This window comes from Macaca fascicularis, chromosome 2 (assembly GCF_037993035.2).
Source record: "Macaca fascicularis isolate 582-1 chromosome 2, T2T-MFA8v1.1".
In the NCBI taxonomy this organism is placed as follows: domain Eukaryota; kingdom Metazoa; phylum Chordata; class Mammalia; order Primates; family Cercopithecidae; genus Macaca; species Macaca fascicularis.
This window is the reverse complement of record NC_088376.1, coordinates 19,067,550-19,088,255: the sequence shown is the minus strand read 5'-3', so window position 1 is coordinate 19,088,255 and position 20,706 is coordinate 19,067,550. Positions and strand designations below refer to the sequence as shown.

At 35.5% G+C, this 20,706-nt stretch overlaps 1 protein-coding gene across 25 annotated transcripts in view; it reads left to right on the top strand.

Moving 5' to 3' along the window:
* Positions 1-20,706, top strand: part of RBMS3 (RNA binding motif single stranded interacting protein 3) — a 1,486,333-nt gene that overhangs the window by 797,816 nt on the left and 667,811 nt on the right. The gene's annotated exons all lie outside the window — the stretch shown is intronic.

The following is a 20,706-nucleotide window of genomic DNA, read 5'->3' as shown; positions in this document are numbered from 1 at the left end:
TTGGCTACATGAACAAGGAGTTTCACCAAGAATGTTGGGAATTCCTTTGGTGCCCAAAAGGAAATATGAAAACTCGGGAGGCTGATGAGAGAGACAAAAAAATGGGGAAGCCATAAACATCATGCCAACTCCTGTCATTTATTTCATTTTCTTTTTACATAATATCTGAAATTGTTTAAAAGAATTTTTGAAAAGCATTAAGTTAACTTTCTAGCACTTTTAAGTTTAATGAAAATCAGTATTCTTCAAGTGACACAAATATGTGTAGGTAAGTGCTCTGTTTCTAGGTCTATAATTTTTAAAGATGTTTAATAAATGGGTTCCATTCATTGCATGCAGGATGCTGACAGATAGGGGAAAGGTCTAGGAGTTTGTTTATTTTAATTTAATAAAACAAAAATACACTTGTAATCCTATTAAATTATAGTCTATTTTGTATATTCTTGATAATTAAAGTTATTATCTATGGGTGTGTGCATTCATGATGGGGGGGAAAACGGTCTATTGGGAAGAATGGCATTTTGACAAATCACAGGAAATAGTCAATTATGTGGATTCCACACAGTTTCCAAGGTTATGACAAAGATTTTACCCCTGAAATTCGTGAACCATAGTCCGGAGGGAGTTTGGATGGAATTACAATTCAAGTGGTTTACTTTGGGAGGACAGATTAAATGTTCACTTTATTTCTCCCAACAAAACTCTCCGTGACAGCATCCTTAAGAGGGAGAGAATGCAAACTTGTTTTCTTTAACACAAAATTTCTAGCAGAATGGAGTACTGAAACATTCCAGATGCTAAGGGCCTTAAAGCTTAGGTTGGTGATCATAACAATAACCTATTCACAACATTTCAGGAACTGAAACATTAATATACTCAACAAAGTTGGCTATATACAAGAAGTGCTAATGCAGTAAACAACAAATGAGTTTTCCAGGATGCTGCATACTTGAAATTTACTGAGTGTAGGATTTCTTTATCAGTAAACTTGGAAATTAATTTTTTTCCATTGTTTTCCTCTTGTTTCAAGTCTCTTGACTGTCTTGTCATTTAAGTAAATGGCAAACAACAAATGAGTTTTCCAGGATGCTGCATACTTGAAATTTACTGAGTGTAGGGTCTCTTTATCAATAAAGTTGGAAATTTATTTTTTTCCTCAGTATTCTTGTTTTCTCTTGTTTCTAGTATCTTGACTGCCTTGCCATTTAAGCTATTAAGGCTGAAAATAATTCCCCAAAGGGGACATTGAACTAAAATATTTCAGGCAAATTTATTTCTAAAACTTTTAATCTAGTCAGGAAATATTAATAATATGCAAGTGGGGTTGTGCATAAAAGAAATGCTATAAAATGCTACATTGTTCATCGAGCATATAGTCAGACAAAACACTGCATTTACTGTCTCCAGAAAATGAAAGTTAATTTATGTACTTCATCAACAGACTTTATTATAGTGCCACATATTTGTGGTAGACTTAAGGCCGTGAGAACTTTTCACTCTTGACTTCTCTCTGCTAAAAAAAAAATAGCAAATCAAACCACTCTTTATGTTTAAAAATGGTTACAATACAATAATAAAAATGTGGCTTACTCTCTGCTTTTCACTAATAAGTTGAGTAGCAATTGGCAAAAACCAAAAAATCGTAAACTCTCTGAGCACCAATTTCCTCCTTAATTAAATGAGGTCACAGAGACCAGGATCTACTTTAAGTAGCAAATTGAGGCTCAATTCTGAAATTAGAACGTGCCGTTCCCATTCAATAATCCAACTTTAATAAAAATGTAGATTAGCAATGTGCCCCATCCTCCCAGCCCAAGTCTGCAGTAGAAGGGACTTGAGAGTAAGACGCTTGATGCTTCTTTTTCTTTCCTCTCTTGCAGTTCAACTCATCCTTCAACTGCTGGCTCTCATTTCTAACCGTGCTAGTGTCAAAGTGAGAGGGTGGGGGAGGAGAGGTGAGGAAGGTAGGGAAGTTCCTACTTGACTTTCTTGAGATGGCTTTGTATATTCTTACCAGGTCTCTCTCTTTCGTGAGATCTTTCTTAGGCTCCTTTGAGGCCTTTACTATGAGTGTTTGAAAGCACATCTGTGACATTGATGATAGACTTTTCTCCAGCTCTCTGCTCCCTTTGCGCCCCATGGAGATCTACTCCTAAAATTCTCTCTGTAGGAATCTCATTAGCCTCCAGTGGTTTTCCTGGACAGGAGACAAAAAAGCTACAGCCTTACTCTCTCTATTCCTCTGTAACCCACATCTTGTCCAGGGACATTGATCCCTGGCTCCAACAAAGTCTGAGATGCAGGCCAATTCCAGTACAGCTGCACCTTTCCACTTTGTGCCCAAAGCAGTTCATCAGTTGCTTGCTTTGTCCTCTGTGTTTCCTGTATAGGGACCAATCACAGTTCACTGTGCCATATTAACTATATTAACTCAAAGGAACATATGAAGCTCTCGAGGGGCGCCTCTGAAGCTCCTCTCTCTTAACTTGAGAAGCAAGCACAGAACAGCTTTCTCCAAACAGATCTTTAACACAAGTCCTTCCTGGTTTCATTGATTTGCATTAATTTTTAACCCTCAATGTAGACTTTAGGCCATTTAGCTCTCTGTCATCCTACTCTGCAAATGGTATTGTATGGTGTGTCTACCAACTCAGCTGTCTGCTGTCTGTTTTATCTTGGTGCCTCAGTTAAAGAATCATCCAATTTAACATGCTGTTGCAAATGAGTTAAATTCCAGTAGCCTTCAGAACTTCTTATTTTTTGTTTCCCTTTGTGAATCCATCCAATGAATCTCGATTTATTCATAAAAATATAGTTGTTCAGGCCGGGTGAGGTGGCTCATGCCTGTAATCACAGCACTTTGGGAGGCCAAGGCGGGCGGATCACTTGAGATTGGGAGTTCGAGACCAGCCTGATGAACATGGAGGAAACCCTGTCTCTACTAAAAATACAAAATTAGCCGGGCGTGGTGGTGCATGCCTGTAATCCCAGCTACTCCAAAGAATGAGGCAGGAGAATTCCTTGAACCTGGGATGCGGGGGTTGCAGTGAGCCGAGGTCACACCATTGCACTCCAGTCTGGGCAACAAGAGCAAAACTCCATCTGAAAGAAAAAAAAAAAAAAATCTAGTTGTTCATTTTTAACATTTTCGAAAGTTAGAGATTTTTTAAAAAAAACTGTCATTATAAAATTATGGCTAAGAATTAAGGGATGGCTGTTCCTGCTAGTTAACATGGTTCATAATTGGTTGTTTTATGTTTGTTTGCAAATTGAAATGATTAACTGAGTTAGGTTTGGTTCTTTCATTTTAGAGATTGCCAATATATGTGAAATTTGTCTAGATATGGATTGATGTCCACAGAACAGAAAATCATATAAGTAATTATATACAGTAAACTTATTTCAGTTAGTTTACTTCATGTAAAATGAGTGAAAACATAATTCAATCTTAAAAGGTCTTCATGTGATGAAATTGCCCTAAGCATCTCATATATGTAAGGCACTATAAATAGACAGTACAGGGGCCACAGCGATGGATAGAACTAAGCCCCCTCTGTCCTGGGACAAAGCTTATGCTCTGCTCTCAAAGTATCTGTCTTGAGTGAGCCTTAATCAGCATCGCAAATTGGAGTATTTTAGTTTATTTTGAATGGTAATCGATTGTTTAGGGGAATAGTTTTAAATGTATTAAATAATGTGTTTTTCTTTTAATGTTAAAGAATATAAAAAAGGACCTGCAAAATGTTTCATAGTCTACATCACAGATAAGCCTTTTGCCATAAAAGGGAAAACAAAAACTAAGTAAAAACAAAAAACTATATATGTGCATGGTAAAAAAAAAAAAAAAAAAAAAAAAAAAAAAAAAAAAAAAAATTAATACTATGGAAAGCTATAAAAGGAAAAGTGGACATCTTCTGTGCCATTTTCTCCTTCCAAATCTAACATTAACAATTCTGTTTTTCTAGAAAATATTACGTGTGTATATTTATATTTGAATATATATAAAGTTATTATAGATATGCCTATATCAACTTCCTTACTTGATTTCTTCCCTCCTTCCCTAAGTTATTCATTTTGCTTTTTCTCTTAAAGCTCTACCTCATTCTATTTAATAGCAACATTGTGTTTGCTATAATTAGTCCACTCTTAATGGATGATTTCATTGGTAATACAAATAATGATGTGACGAACATTTTTCTGCAAATATCTTTATGAACCTCTAGGATTGTATTCTTAGGATTGCTTTCTCTAAGAGTTACTGTATTACATCAAAGAAATCCTGAGTTTTCTGTTATTGTAATAGAAATTGCTAAATTGCCCATAAGAAATTATCCATGCATTTACCCTTTACCCAGTACAGTTTTCTGTCTCTCCTCATAATGGTGCTAACATTACAATCACCGTATTTACAAATGTTTTCCAATCTGAACTGTGAAAAACACAATCTCTTAATTTTACTATATATCTACTTCATCATAAAGAAGGATAAAATATTTGTTTATTTTTCCTAGAAACCTACCCTTCCTTACAGATTTTTCACTTTGTGTTGTCTTTTATTGACTTTTTTGAGTTCTTTGTAGATTAGGAAAATACATATGTATTTGATAAGGCATTGCATAGATTTTCCCCAATTAGTTTTCTACATTTTGGTTTTGTTTATATTTTTGCCATGTAGAAGCTTAAAATATATGTATGATGATATCTGATATGTTTTTCTTTTGTGCTTTCTAGGTTTTGATGTCTACTTAAATACCTTTCCCACTCAAAGTTCATGAATAAATGCAACCATTCTTTCTTCTAGATTTTTTGTATTTATTTTTATATTTTAGTGTAAGCAATGAAATACACATATACATGCTCATACATTGCACACGCACGCACACACACACACACAAATATGTACATGTATATAATTTCAATCCAGTCAACTGGACCTAGAGTCCCAACACTAATTGTTGTAATCATTGAATAACTCCTTCTTCTGTACCGATTTAAAATTTGGTTGTGTCATTATGGATTTAATTCCCTTATGTTTTGGTTATATTTCTGAATTCTTCTATTTTTTACATTTACTATCGATCTATTTCTTCTCCTCCAAAAAAAAGTTTTATAACTTAAAATTTTATAATTATTTTTAAGACTATTCTCACTTCTTGAATCTTAATTTTCAAAAATTTTCTGCAACTCTTTATGTCTTTTTTTGAGACAAATGTTTTGTTCATTTTCAGAAACATACACTAATTTCTGGATATTTCATTTGGGCCTACATTTTACTTATAAATTAATTTTGAACAATTTTCGCTTCTTTATACATTCAGGTCCCCCTTTTATAGTGCATGACATATCTATTCATTCACTAAAATATTTTATGGTATGTGGTTGAATTTTAAATTTTTTCACATAAGTGATATAAATTTATGTTACATTCATACCTAGTGTTTTATATGATATTTATTTTTAATTGATACATAATACATATTTATAAGGTACATGTGATATTTTATTACATGCAGTAGAATGTGTAATGATCAAATCAACGTATTTGAGGTATCTATAACTTTGGGTATTTATCATTGCTATGTGTTGGGAACAATTCAAGTTATCTAGCTAGGCTGAAATATACAATACATTGTTGTTAAATATAGTCACTCTATTCTGCTGTTGGATAACCACTCTTATGCCTTGTGTCTAACTGTATGTTTGTACTCATCAACCTACCTTTCTTTATCCCTCTTCTGCCCATAAACACTTCCCAACCTGTAGTTTCTATCATTCTACTCTCACTCTTTATGAGATCAACTTTTTTAGCTCCCACATGTGACTGAGAATATGCAGTATTTGTCTTTCTGTGCCAGACCTATTTTACTTAACATAATGACCTCCAGTTCCATCCATGTTGCTGTCAATGACATACATTCGTTCTTTTTTTTTTTTTTTTTTTAATGGCTGGACAGCATTTCATTGTGTATATAGTATTTTATGTTTTTGCTTGCTGTTGAATATTGCTTCTTGCCTTCATTATACTTAATACATTTAAATGGCAATGTTATATATTGCTTTCTTATAGAATAATCTTAGTGTTCCTAATATATTCTTAATTTGATAGTCGGGTTTTTTTTAGGTGTAATCACATCACCTAGGATTAATGATAAATATGTCTCTGGCTCTGGCTTCCCATTTCTGTAACTCTTTTTCTTCTTGTCTGATTGCATTATCTAGTACCTCCGGAGCAGTATAAAATTATGGCACATTTTTATTATGTTCTTCATTGTAATGAGAACAATTCTTGTTTCCTCATTAAGTGTGATGGTGGCATTTGACTTTGTGTGTATTGGTACAAATAAACCAGATATTTTTATTATTAGGAGTTTTTTATTATCAATATTAGACTCGAACTCTGTGCCATTTTGCATTAAGGAATATAGATTTATAGAAACATTTATTTCTTGGCCAGGTGCAGTGGCTCTTGCCTGTAATCCCAGCACTTTGGGAGGCTGAGGCGGGCGGATCACCTGAGGTCGGGAATTCGAGACCAGCCTGACCAACATGGAGAAACCCCGTCTCTACTAAAAATACAAAATTAGCCAGACGTGGTGGCACATGCCTATAATCCCAGCTGCTAGGGAGACTGAGGCAGGAGAATCACTTGAACCTGGGAGGCGGAGGTTGCGGTGAGCTGAGATCGTTCCATTGCACTCCCACCTGGGAAACAAGAGTGAAACTCCATCTCAAAAAAAAAAAAAAAAAAAAAAAAAAAACATTTATTTCTTAAATAGCTATAAGCTACTTTCTTTGCTTGATTGAAGCTGGGCATTTTTGCTGTTCTTTTACTTATAATTAGGTCTATGGGAAGGAAGATTTTGTAATCATGCTTCATTTTGCCATCTGAAATGAAAAGTCTGGTGGGAATATTTTAATTATTCATCATGGAATCTCTGTACAACAAATCAAACAGAGTTATGTATTTTTTACTTGATTATTTTGCTAATGTTGTTCTAATATTCACAGCTTCAGCAACCAAAAACAACCAATAATGTTTTAAAACAACATAATTAATTATTGCTTGAAAGTTTCTACCAAGGGACAGATGGACTTCTATGAGATAAAATTATAAACCAGGAAAAAGAGAGTTCAACACTTGTATTTTAACACATATACAGTTTCTTATTAGAAAAATTTCATTGATAAACATATGCTAAGTTATTTTAGATGTGAGCCAAAAGTTCTTTAGAAGTAGATATGTCCTACATTTGATCTCTACAGCATTTGAAATCACATCTGCTGACAACAACTAGTATTAGATCTGGATGCTTTGCCAGTAATTCTTCTAGTCTCCAGTAAAAGTAAGAGGCTTTCATTTTTGTTTTCTTTTTGGTTTGTTGGTTTTGCTTTCATTTCTGATTGTTGTTTAGTGGTAGGTGCTTTTACGAAACACTTTTTAAAATTACTCTTACAATTTATTGTTTAATTATTGATATTTTCTCCCTTTCTTAGTGTTTTTCTTCAAACTCTGCAATTAGGAATACCCACATATTGGAACATTTACTACTCTCTCTCATTCTACATATGTGTGTGTATGGTGTGTATATGTGTTTACATATTTGTGTACGTTAATTTCCACAAGTACTTTATGCCCATAAATATTCATGCCATAATAGAATTTTGTTCATTTATGATGCAAAAATTAACTCTGAAGCAAACTGTATTCTTGCTTCTCGTGGTCACATGTTTTCTCTCTCTGTCTCTGAGCTTTGTTAACCCAGTGGTAAATTCTGTGGTACCCAGTTGCATGCATACATACGTGTGTATATGTGTGTGAGTGTGTGTGTGTGTATATATATATAATTCACTATTTGTATCCATGGTGCACATGCCTGCATGCACACAGGCACACACACACACATATATATACACTGTATAGCAAGTCAAGTTTTTAGGGACTTTCCTGAAGTTAAACCAAGAATTTCAATATATTTTACTACTACTGAACAGTATAAGCCCTGCAAACCTGACACATTCATTGCCAAAATCAAGACACCTAACAGAGTGGATACTGACCAAGGGGAAGTATTCTTGCCCAGATGGTGCTTATTTAGGCAATGCCAGTGTTGGCTAATTTCACTTTTCCTTTATGGTCTCTGCCTCTGTGTTACTTATGTAGCACTCATTCTGTGTCAGACTGTGCTCTAAGAACTTCAACTATATTACCTTACTGAACCATTAAAAAGACTTCTGAGATAGATACCATTTATCCATTTCATTTTCAGGTGGGAAATTGAGGCATAAGGCATTTAGGCAACGTGTGCAATGACAATTATACAGCTAGTAAGTGCTTGGTTAGCTAGGATGTAAGCCAGGTGTTTTGGTTCCTGAGCCCATATTCTTATCCACTGCAGTACTATATCATTCATCCTGCTGTAATTATTCATTTAATTACATGAGCTCCTGCCAGACTGCATGCTCTATGAATTAGGGGCCATGTCAATCTTGCCTGTCTTTCTATCTTGTGTCATCGTAATGCCTGGTAGGTAATAGGGAATACATAACTGGTTTTCACTTTAAATTGAATTAAAGTAAAACTTTGTCTCTATAAGATCCCTTTTCATATATCTTCCTAATAAAAACCTGTTTAATAAGCTGAAAAGATGAGGTTTGGTTAAGAAGAGGTGATAAAGAAAAACAGCACCACATTTTTCTAACTTATGCCTCATCTGGCTTACTGCTTAGTTCTCATTTGTCATCACTGCACTTAAAAAGTTATTTTGAAAAATTGCTATTTTTAATAGCTTGGACCTTCCTAACACATTACCTATTTTTTAACGAAACAAAGTGATTCCTTATGGGAAAATATATACATCAAGAAAAAAAAAGGAAAAAAAATTGTTGATGATCCTTGTTTAATTGGGAAATATGGTTGTATATTTGTTACATCTCAGAAAAAAATGTACAACTCATTATAGCAGCATTTCGTCTTCCAAAATATCAGTGACTCCACAGTATATGCCTTCATTTCCAAAATGAGGGGAAAAGCATTGAGTGTATAGTAATTCCTTTTCTCCCCCACAAAGAAAAAAACACAGTGGAAATTACATTGAAGAATAATCTACACAAAACAAAAAAACACAAATCTTACGTTTCTGGTTCAGTGACTTTTGATAAAGGTAACCTATAATTACTAACCCAACCAAGATATAGACTCATACTGTACCCCCAGAAAGTTCCCATAGTCTCCCTCCCAGTGAATCTTCCCCAGTCCCACCCCTTGGTAATCACTGATATGATACCTATCACAATAACTTAATTCTGCCTGTTCAAGAACTTCAGTTTGAACCTTACAAAACCAGAAGTTACTGAAAGAAATGTGATTGTAACCATCTTTGTTTTTGTAAGGACCACGAGTTAACTACACGTAGATATAGCATCCAGAGAAAAGTCCTGATAAAAGTATAATCAGTGCAAGTTGAATTCACAGGTAATGTTGACTGTAGACATGGAAGGGTGTTTCAAAATTACTCTTGAGAAACAGGTCTCAGGCTAACAGTTTCTCTCACCTCTGTTGCATTGTCTCTTTCTTTTGTTTTTGTTTTGTTTTTTTTTTTTTTTTTGAGATGGAGTCTCGCTCTGTCTCCCAGGCTGGAGTGCAGTGGCCGGATCTCAGCTCACTGCAAGCTCCGCCTCCCGGGTTCCCGCCATTCTCCTGCCTCAGCCTCCCGAGTAGCTGGGACTACAGGCGCCCGCCACCTCGCCCGGCTAGTTTTTTGTATTTTTTTAGTAGAAACGGGGTTTCACCGTGTTAGCCAGGATGGTCTCGATCTCCCTACCTCGTGATCCGCCCGTCTCGGCCTCCCAAAGTGCTGGGATTACAGGCTTGAGCCATCGCGCCCGGCTGTCTCTTTCTTTTGAATATCTACTGTGTGCTGTGGTTTCACAACCCTCTCAGTAAAGTACTGATGGGAAAATACTTTTATTCTATGTTTTGTTGACCTAGTGGTAAACTCTGTTACCCAGCTGTCAAGCAATTAGATTATAATAATGAATATTTTCTTAAGGCAATTTATTGGGCCAAAGAACCCTGTGAATAAATAGTAGTATCTTTTATTTTCAGAGAGCCTAGTTAACCTCCCTCCACTTGCTAAAACTAGCCAAAATGTGATCTGAGTAACTTTCATTCTATTAAATAAACATTCATGATTGTCCTAACCATTCTTGCCAAATATGCATATGAAAACAGCATGGCTGCTGTAATTGTTAAGTCAGCCACTTTTTCTCAAGGACTGTGTTGCTTTAAAAAATTAGTAGTGTCTACACATTCATGTGATTGGTCTGAAGTTTACATGGTGAATAATATTTACTGTGAAAGATATGTGTGGTTGTCAGTGGCATATATTCAGATACCTAATACAACCAATGTGACCACAAGGGACCCCATTTTCTTCTGCTATAAATTGAGGTTAATGATAGCATTTATTGTATCAAGCTGCTGGGAGGACCAAATGAGATAATGCATTCAGAAATGTTGAGTGTTATTTGGTTTGGAAATTGATTAAAAGGGCAGGTCTTACATTGAGTGCAGCTTTACAACATATTTTCCATGCATGATTACATATAAACAAAAATGTTCCGTTTAGAAAGGGAAAATTAGTGGGTACAATCGCAATTTTAACCTATATGATTTCTTCCAAAATTCTACAGCTTACTTTTTAGATTGAACCATGTATAGTATACTGCACAAATGGATTAAGATATTTTAAGGTATTTTTAGGAGTAATTTTGACTGTACTTGAGCTAATTAACACTGAGCTAGAATCTACTCGCTGGTAAAAGTAAACGCCATTGTATTGCTATTCTTTAGTCCTTTTTGTAGAATCCCATTTGGGATATTATTCCAACATCCATCTATCTGTCTGTCTATCTGTCTATCTATCTATCTATCTATCTATCTATCTATCTATGATCTTGCTGTGTACAAAGAAATAAACAGGTGAGGCCGGGCGCGGTGGCTCAAGCCTGTAATCCCAGCACTTTGGGAGGCCGAGGCGGGCGGATCACAAGGTCAGGAGATCGAGACCACAGTGAAACCCCGTCTCTACTAAAAATACAAAAAATTAGCCGGGCGCGGTGGCGGGCGCCTGTAGTCCCAGCTACTCAGGAGGCTGAGGCAGGAGAATGGCGGGAACCCGGGAGGCGGAGCTTGCAGTGAGCCGAGATCGCGCCACTGCACTCCAGCCTGGGCAACAGCGTGAGACTCCGTCTCAAAAAAAAAAAAAAAAAAAAAAAAAAAAAAAAAAGAAATAAACAGGTGATTCCCTTGCTTTTGACATTTTGGGTTAAGTAGAAATTTTTCGTCTCTCTTATCTATCCTTAAGGTTGACCTCATCTACGTGCAAGTCTATCCAAAATATGTGATAATGGCTTCAGTGTCTGTTTTTTTTATTTTTGTGCTCACCTCAAGGCCTTTTTAGCTGAACTTGGCCTCTCTTCATGCTTTGGCCTAAATCTGAGGGTTGCCTTATTATAATCCTTCAGGAGACTTAGTGTGTTATTCAGAAAGAGTTGGATACAATACGTTTATTTTATGGTGCATTTGGGCAGAAATATGCCTGGGAAGAATTGAAACTAGATTGTTCCTTATTTTTGTTTGTCTACTTTGTGACCCAGTGTCTTTACTACAAATAATCATGAAGAGATCAGCAAGATCTGATTACTATCTAATATGACACCTACAGAGACTCTCTAATCCAAGGCTTTATGAAACATCAAAATGTGAAAAGGATGATGAAGGCTTCACTATGTAGTGAAAATATTTATACATTACCACAAAGTGAATTGACGCTCAAATTAAAACAACTGTTTGCCGGGCGTGGTGGCTTATGCTTGTAATTCCAGCACTTTGGGGCACCAAAGCAGGCGGATCACCAGAGATCGGGAGTTTGAGACCAGCCTGGCCGACATGGCAAAACCCTATCTCTACTAAAAACATAAAATACACAAGCCGAGCATTGTGGCATGCACCTGTAGTCCCAGCTACTCAGGAGGCTGAGGCATGAGAATTACTTGAACCCAGGAGGCGGACGTTGTGGTGAGCTGAAATTGCGCCACTGCACTCTAGCGTGGGTGCCAGAGTGAGACTCCATCTCAAAAACAAAAACAAACAAACAAACAAAACCCTGTTGTTTTAACAACAATTAAAAGCAACAAATATTTTAATTGATAAAAATAATTTTTTTGCTATCAATTTTGATAGAAATTTAAAACATATTATTTAATGTGACAAAGATAAGCAGAAACAGTTACTTTCATATACTATTAAGTATAACTTAGAAAAACTTTTGTGTTACCACTTGGGAATATTCATCAGATTTTTACTTATTTATTTATTTATTATTTTTGTTTGTTTGTTTGAGGCGGAGTCTCTCTCTGTTGCCCAGGCTGGAGTGCAGTGGTGCAAGCTCAGCTCACTGCAAGCTCCGCCTCCTGGGTTCATGCCATTCTCCTGCTTTAGCCTCCCAAGTAGCTGGGACTACAGGCGACCGCCACCACACCCGGGTAATTTTTTGTATTTTTAGTAGAGACGGGGTTTCACTGTGTTAGCCAGGATGGTCTCGATCTCCTGACCTCGTGATCCACCCACCTCAGCCTCCCAAAGTGCTGGGATTAGAGGCGTGATCCACCACGCCCGGCCCAGATTTTTAAATGCATGTATCTTAGGGCCAATATTTGTATTTCTAGGAAGTGGAATTATATAGGTACAGGAATGTTTATTGCATGCATGTTGGAACCACTAAATGTCCAAAGTGAGGGGGAGGGATGATTACATATATGACAGATGCATATGTTCGTTAAAAAATCTCAAATATATCATTAATCAAAGACAATTCTGCAAAACAATGCATGTAGAATGATGTTATATAAAAAATTGATTTATAAACATTTACAATTGCATAAAAACATTAGCAGAGAATAAGGGGAATTCAGGGAAGGGTGATAAAGGGGAGAAGAACAAACATCAGCAGAGGACCTAACTGTGGCAGACCCTGGCTATATTTTATAACTAAGCAGAGCTTCCAGGGGTTTTAATCCTAAACACAGTATGTCTTATCTAGGTATTCTTATGCTTCCACAGCAAAGTATGAATAAGTATTTAATGAAAACAACCTATATATATTAATTGAAGTTTGCTGGCTAAAGTTGGCTTCTTTTCTGAGGAATATATATGAAGGTAACTAGCAGCAAAACATCATAGATAGTACCAGTCTTGGGCCTTTTTCACATACTTTACATTTTCCCATATATAAAAAGATGCTTTGGAAACAGCCATGAGAGTCCTTCAGGAGTGGCCCAGTCTCAGCAGCCTTATTAGATGCATAGATGTGTGTCTACTGGTGAGAGTCTCATACTGTGAAAGTCATTAAAATAATACATTAAACTTCTTTGTACACAGGCTTTTTAAGCTTCAGGTGCATATCCTTTTATACCTTTTCCATTTTCTTATAGCTTGAAGTATTGAGATTGTCGACCAATTCCTTCCTCCAAAGTTTTGCCGGCATAATGAGTTCGTGGAGTCACTGATGCCTAAAATAATTTGTGGAGTTTGGGTTAAAATAGCTCTACACAGGCTTCCTTTTTTCCCAGTTCCTAAGAGCTAAGTAAAAAGATAAGGCCTAATTAATGATAATAAACTTCTCAACGGTCAAAATGGAAGATCCTATAAAATTGTTTTTTGATATTTTATATTAGGATACGACTACAGGTTCCACTAATGTCAATATCAAGATTATTCAATAGTACCTATTTATATATGTGGAAATTATTGCATAAAATTTCAATTTTCACATAGATTTTAGAAGAGGCCTTGGCTGCACCAAATGGAAATTTTATAAGTGGAACAATATTTGTGGGGAAGACTTCAGAGAGCAATAACACATAAATTTAACATTAAGTTGTGCCTTTTAAAAGTAATAACATCAAAGCAAATTAGGATATATATATATATATATATTCTTCAAAATTTGTTTAGATATTACCATTCAATTTAAGAAATTCAGTGGAAAAAACATTTTCCATCTTCACAATGTTAGCATGGATTATTTTCTCTCTTCTATCAAAGAATTAAAGGAAAATAATACAACATTACTTTCTTACAATAGTGATCGACATCTGGATCTTCTAGGCTAAAATTTGAAAAAAAATATTATTTAAACTACAGTGAACATGAAACAAAAATACAATATTCTTTGTGTTAAATCTCTATGTATTGTTTCCCTCCAGCCCATGCTCTTAGAAAAGATCACCTTTATTCTCTTAGGTGTCTCTGTTAGTCCTTAATTTCTCCTGTGCATGCAATGTCCATTGCCCTGGCCGCCTTCAAAACATTCTCCTTCACTTCTGCCGTTAGGTACATGCAACTGTCTACTGTATCTCCTCTGTTCCTGAATGGAAAAAGAAATTACCTTAATTTAGCTGCCAATTTTTCTTTCTAGTTCCCTATATTTTATTTTGAAACTTCTTGAATCCAACATTTTCATCGACTTTTTTACAGTTTTTGAACACTGCCTCCTTAACATGTGTGAGCTGCAACAGGTTCTCACCAGTTTACTGAGGACTCTCTGGGAACCTCATATTTGACTTAAGTGATTTTACTCATTTGCTCTTTTTATTTTCATTGAAGGAAAAAAGTCACATAGTATAATTTTAGCAGAGAGGATATGAAGTAAGAGTTGAACCAACTGTAAGCTTTAAAAATATTCCACACTGTAGTATGCATATAAATTTGAGACAGATAAAGAAATCCTTCTTTGTAAAAATGTAACTGAAGTCAGGTTTATTTTTTTCGTATAAAGTGACTAAAATAATTTGTGGAATTTGAATTGCAAATAGGATATATAATAATATAAAAATATGATTACTTTGTTAAGTGATAGTTGTATTATCATTGCCATGCAGACATTACCCAAACACATAGATCTAGATTGATCAATTTGAGAACTATAACATGAACTTAGAATCCTAATGAACAATGTCTCCAAATTTGTGTTTCTGAATCCTTTTTTTTTTTTCCCCAAGACCGGGTCTTGCTCTGTCGCCTAGGCTAGAGCACAGTTGGTATATCAAAGTTAACTGCAGCCTCAAATTCCTGGGCTCAATCTTTCCACCTCAGCTCTTGAGTAGCTGGTACTATAGCCATGAGCCACCAGGCTGAGCTAATTTAAAATTTTTTTTGTAAAGACATTGTCTCACCATGTTACCAAGGCTGATTTCAAACTCCTAGATCAAGTGATCTGCCCACCTCTGCCTCTCAAAGTACTTCTATTATAGGCATGAGCCACCACACCTGGCAGTATCCAACTGTTTTAAGAACTACAGGGAATGTGGTATCTCTGGGGCCAAGAGTTCCCTGTACACCTTGAAGAACAAATCAACTACTTTAACACAAATAAAATTAATCTTCCTGCATCATTTTATTCCTCTTTCTATAGCAGAGCTGTGTCACTCTTTGATGACTTTTTTGCCATTTTAAAAAAATCTATAGCTCGACATGAAAATGAAAGTCAGTCTCTAATAGAAAAGCATTTTGGTCCTTGATCAAGTAATCAAAACAATTCTAAAGGCTGATCAGCAACCTAGATGTCTAATAATGGGGAAAATACTATATAGAACACAAAATGATATTTGGTAACACATGGAAGAACTAAAAAGGAAAAAGGCTACAAATTTGTATATAACATCTGGTGAAAATTGTGTAAACATTACTTCTGAGTTGAATATGCAGTATTTATAGGGAGATTTGAATGTGCTTAAAATTTTGATATGTTTTTCCATTTTATGAAAAAACTGGGCAATGTGAATTAAAGAAAAATTAATATTCATTTCATCAATTGTAATAGAAAAATGATTTTACTTAATTCAAATAATGTGTAAGCATTCAGTTATTTTACATCTGTATGAATATTATATCTCTGCTAAAACATATATTCAAAAATGTTTTTAATAACCTGGAAAACAATTGGGATATATTAAGAAAGCAACATACAATGTGAGTGTATATGTGTGTGAGTGAGAGAGAGATTGAGACAAGAAATAACATTTAATATGATATTGAAAGGAAATGTGCCAATATAAAAGCACTGGTATAATCACAGATATTTTTAATACTAATATGATGTTGAAAGGAAACGTGCCAATATAAAAACATTGGTATATTGGTATAATCACAGATTTTTTTTTTTTTTTTTTTTTGAGACGGAGTCTCACTCTGTTGCCCAGGCTGGAGTGCAGTGGCCGGATCTCAGCTCACTGCAAGCTCATCCTCCCGGGTTCACGCCATTCTCCTGCCTCAGCCTCTGAGTAGCTGGGATTACAGGCGCCTGCCACCTCGCCCGGCTAGTTTTTTGTATTTTTTAGTAGAGACGGGGTTTCACCGTATTAGCCAGGATGGTCTCGATCTCCTGACCTTGTGATCCACACGTCTCGGCCTCCCAAAGTGCTGGGATTACAGGCTTGAGCCACTGTGCCCGGCCATCACAGATATTTTTAATACAATGCTCCATATTCCAAATCAGCTGTTAATGTATATTTATATTTATAATCAGAAACCACAATAAATAGTATATTATTTACAAACAAAGCATAATGCTCAAAGAATGTACTATTTTTTAAATAATATTTGTACATGTAGGAATATAATTGCCTTTTGTTTATTTTTGACTTTCTGTAGTTTCTATTTTTTCCTATAAAGAACATGTATCACTCTTAGAAGAAAATATAAAGTTGATTTTTTAAAAGAGGCAAATAATATTCCCCTATGCTTAATCAAATATTTTGATGAAGTTAGAAAAATAAGACACTAATGCACTTTTCCCTACAACTCGATTATTACTAATCAGGAAGGACAATAGTACATTTTATTTTATTATGCTTTCTTCCTCTGTTCTAAGCCAATAGATAAAAACAAAATTAAGAAGGATATGTTCAAACATCCATAAGAAAAAAAGATCAAGATTTTAACTTGGATAGAAATAAGTGAAACATTGCTACATCTTTCTTTTACACATATAGACCAGTTTGAACACAGAGCTCACTGAAACTATAATTAGCTCTTCAAATCCTGCATTAGTAGTCAGATAATTGTAAAATGTCTCCTTGAATATAGATTTGGAATACTTATGTGGCCATCAATTTAGTTGACTTTCTATCAAAATAGAAAAGTTTTATCCTGAAATAGCTAACCAATAGAAGTTAGAAGAGGGTCTGACATTCCATTATTTGGTGAAAAGACCATCAAGGTCTGTGGAGTAAAGCTGATGCAGCTCTGTGAACTAGCAAATCCTATTAGTACTTAGCCTGATCACCTGGGAAGATGAAATTGTCCTTACTGAGATGTGGAAGGCCGAAAGTGAAACAGGTTGATCTATATTTATTGGAGTATTGCTGGGTAGAAAGTTTGTCATCACATTATCCCAAGTGCCTAGTATCTAGGTATCTAGTGGCACTTAATAAGTATTCAGTAAATATTTGTTGTATGAATTCCTGAATTCTAAAAGGCTTCAATGTGAGCTATTTTTCACATCACTACCGAAAAGTGGGAGTTCACAAGGAGCTGTTAAAAGAAAAAAAAAAAAAAAAAAGGTCTTCACTTTAAATAGAATGAAGAAAAATGAGATTTTTTTAGATTTTTTGAGTCCGTGACAGTCTCAATTTGTATTAATCTTTTTAAAAAATCTCACAAATATTTATAGAGAAAAAGGAATGCTTATATACTGTTGCTGGGAATGTAAATTAGTTCAATCATTGTGGAAAACAGTGTGGTGATTCCTCAAATACCTGAAAACAGAAATACCATTCGACCCAGCAATCCTATTACTGAGTATGTACCCAAAGGAATATAAATCTGTCTACATACATGCATATGTTCATTGCAACACTATTCACAATAGCAAATACATAGAATCAACCTAAATGTCCATCAGTGGTAGACTGGATAAAGAATATGTGGTACATATACATCATGGAATACTGTACAAGCATAAAAAAAATAACAAGATCATGTCCTTTGCAGGAACATGCATAGAGCTGAAGCCATTATCCTCAGCAAACTAATGTAGGAACAACAAGCGAAATACCATATGTTCTCACTTATAACAGGGAGCTGAATGATGACACATAGACACATAGAGGGGAACAGCATGCACTGGGGCCTGCTTGAGAGTGGAGGGTTAGAGGAGGGAGAGGATCAGGAACAATAACTAATGGATACTAGACTTAACACCTGGGTGATGAAATAATCTTGCAACCAACCCCCATGACACAAGTTTACCTATATAATTAATCTGCACATGTATGCCTGAAATAAAATAAATTTTAAAAATCTTGCAAATGTTTATATTAGGTTGGTGCAAAAGTTTTGCCATTACTTTCAATGGCAAAAAAACGCATTTACTTTTGCACCAACCTAATAGTCATTTAAAGGAAACTTCTTAAGCCAGTGTCCGCAACTCAGATCCTCAGATCATCAATCCTTAACACACACACACACACACACACACACACACTTTGAGTGAGGATAAGGAGAGGAGAGGGAACAATGAAGAAAAAGTTCTGCTAATTAAGGGAACCGCTGAAGTTTCCTTTCAGCTAGTCTTGGTGATGGTTGAAATAACATCAAGGAAAAAGAGAATGTAGGAAGGACAGGTGGGAAAATGATTCAGAGTCTAGAGCTAAGGGACAAAGGAGAGACAGAAAATATGGGGAACTAATGTGGAATAGATTATTGATCCTAGAAATGAATGTAGCTAAAATTCTTTCCAGTGAAGAGGTCCCAAATTGGTGATAGTTAGGACTTTTAAAGGCAGCCATTCTTATCACACTCTCCAATTCTACCCCGATTTACAGTGATAAGTATCCTAGGAAAGAAGCAGCTTTGTCTGAAACTTCAATTCCAAACCTCCAAGATTTTGGCTTAATTAATCCGAAGATGCAATGTAGGCACCAGTTTTTCTTTCAGATATTATTTTTAAGTTTAAAGTTATGTTTTTCTAACAAATAGCCCAAAGAAATGACTTTGTGGTTTTCCTTACATACATTCAGGGATGATGGACAGCCCGGCCTCATGACAGGTGTTCTGGGAGGTCTTTTTAATTGACTTGTCTATAGATGTAAAGAATTTGAACAACCAAGTTGTCTGGTATTTTCTCTATCACTTTCCTGAGGGACTTTTCTCAAGAGAACAAGTGAACTATGTTATTATGTCATTTATTGGTTTTAATTGGACTTCGTTGAACCTATGAAGCTGTGTGAGATATAGTCATATCTTGCGTCTCATGTCTGAAAATTAATTTCTATATTTTAGTTATTTTTAGGCTCAACTATGCACAACCTTTAGATTTAGTACTTGGCTTTTAAGGCATAGTTAGACCAGACCCTTTCTATTGGTTAATTGTGGTATACACTGGGTTCTTCCACTTGTGAGACTCTTAGATTCCAAGTGTCTAATAAATCACCAGAGGAGGAATAATTAAAAGCTTCTTTCAGTTCTAGTATTAAATCAACAAGATTGCCTGGACCCTGCTTCTAGATGTGCTGTAATTTATACTATTAGTGTGGATTGTTTTGGTTTTCTAAAAATAATAAATGACCCAGTGAGTAGCATTTGGCCAGAGGCATGCAAGAAACAATCTATAGTATATAGATTTGTTCAATGGCATTTAAAAGACCTTGATTAGAATTCAGTCTGGGCTGGAGTGATGAGAAGGCTGTTTACTGATGGCTGTTTGAAGTCTCCCTACATGGCAGAGGCTAGAGGAATTCACAAATAGTAACATTTCTTAACTCCGATGGCTGGATCCAGCTGTCTGGAAGAGCTGACATTTTAAAAGAGAGGTATAAAAATGTCTGAATATCATGATTGCTGATGCCATTTTCATGATTTTATTTTTAAGCGATCTTTGTTTACTCAGTGCTCCAGCAATGAGCTGGGTCAGAATTCCCAAAACGCTGTGTTAAAAATTCCTTGTGAAAATTCAGTGGTTTTGTTCATGGAGTGGGAAGTATCTTCTCTGACAAAGCTGTTCACTCATACCTGTCGTTTCTGCCACCCAACCTGAGAATCATTTCAACATACTTAATGTTTTAAGATTGGTAGGTTTTATTTGGATGACCGAGAATCATTTCAACATACTTAATGTTTTAAGATTGGTAGGTTTTATTTGGATGACACAGGGATAGAGGAGAGGCAGGGAGAAGGCAGGTACAAGTCAATAAGTTTGAATAGTTCGTCTTTGAAACAGAAACAGACATTCGATTGGTTTTGTCAGTGAGCCTGGGAAATTTCTGATGTTGAAAAAGCAAAAACATGTACTTGATGGTCCAGACAAGTTTATGCACCAGAATGGGACTTAAATATCTAGCTGTAAAATTGTGTTGGAAACACACAGACACACACATGCTTTACTGAGTGAGAAAACGTGGTCACTGCTTGCAAGGAATTAAGAAACGCCATGCACTAATAATAACCATATTAATACATGATAGTGATAGTTTGTTGTTTATATAAGCGTGTGTGAATATGTATGAGTGTACATGAGAACATGTATGTGACTGTGTTTGTCTGGGTGTTATTTTAAAGGAGGGTAGGAGATGGCACATGTAACATAATTAAGTTTGTTTTATTGGTTCCAAGGAAGGCTTTACATTTGATCTAAATTTCTCAAG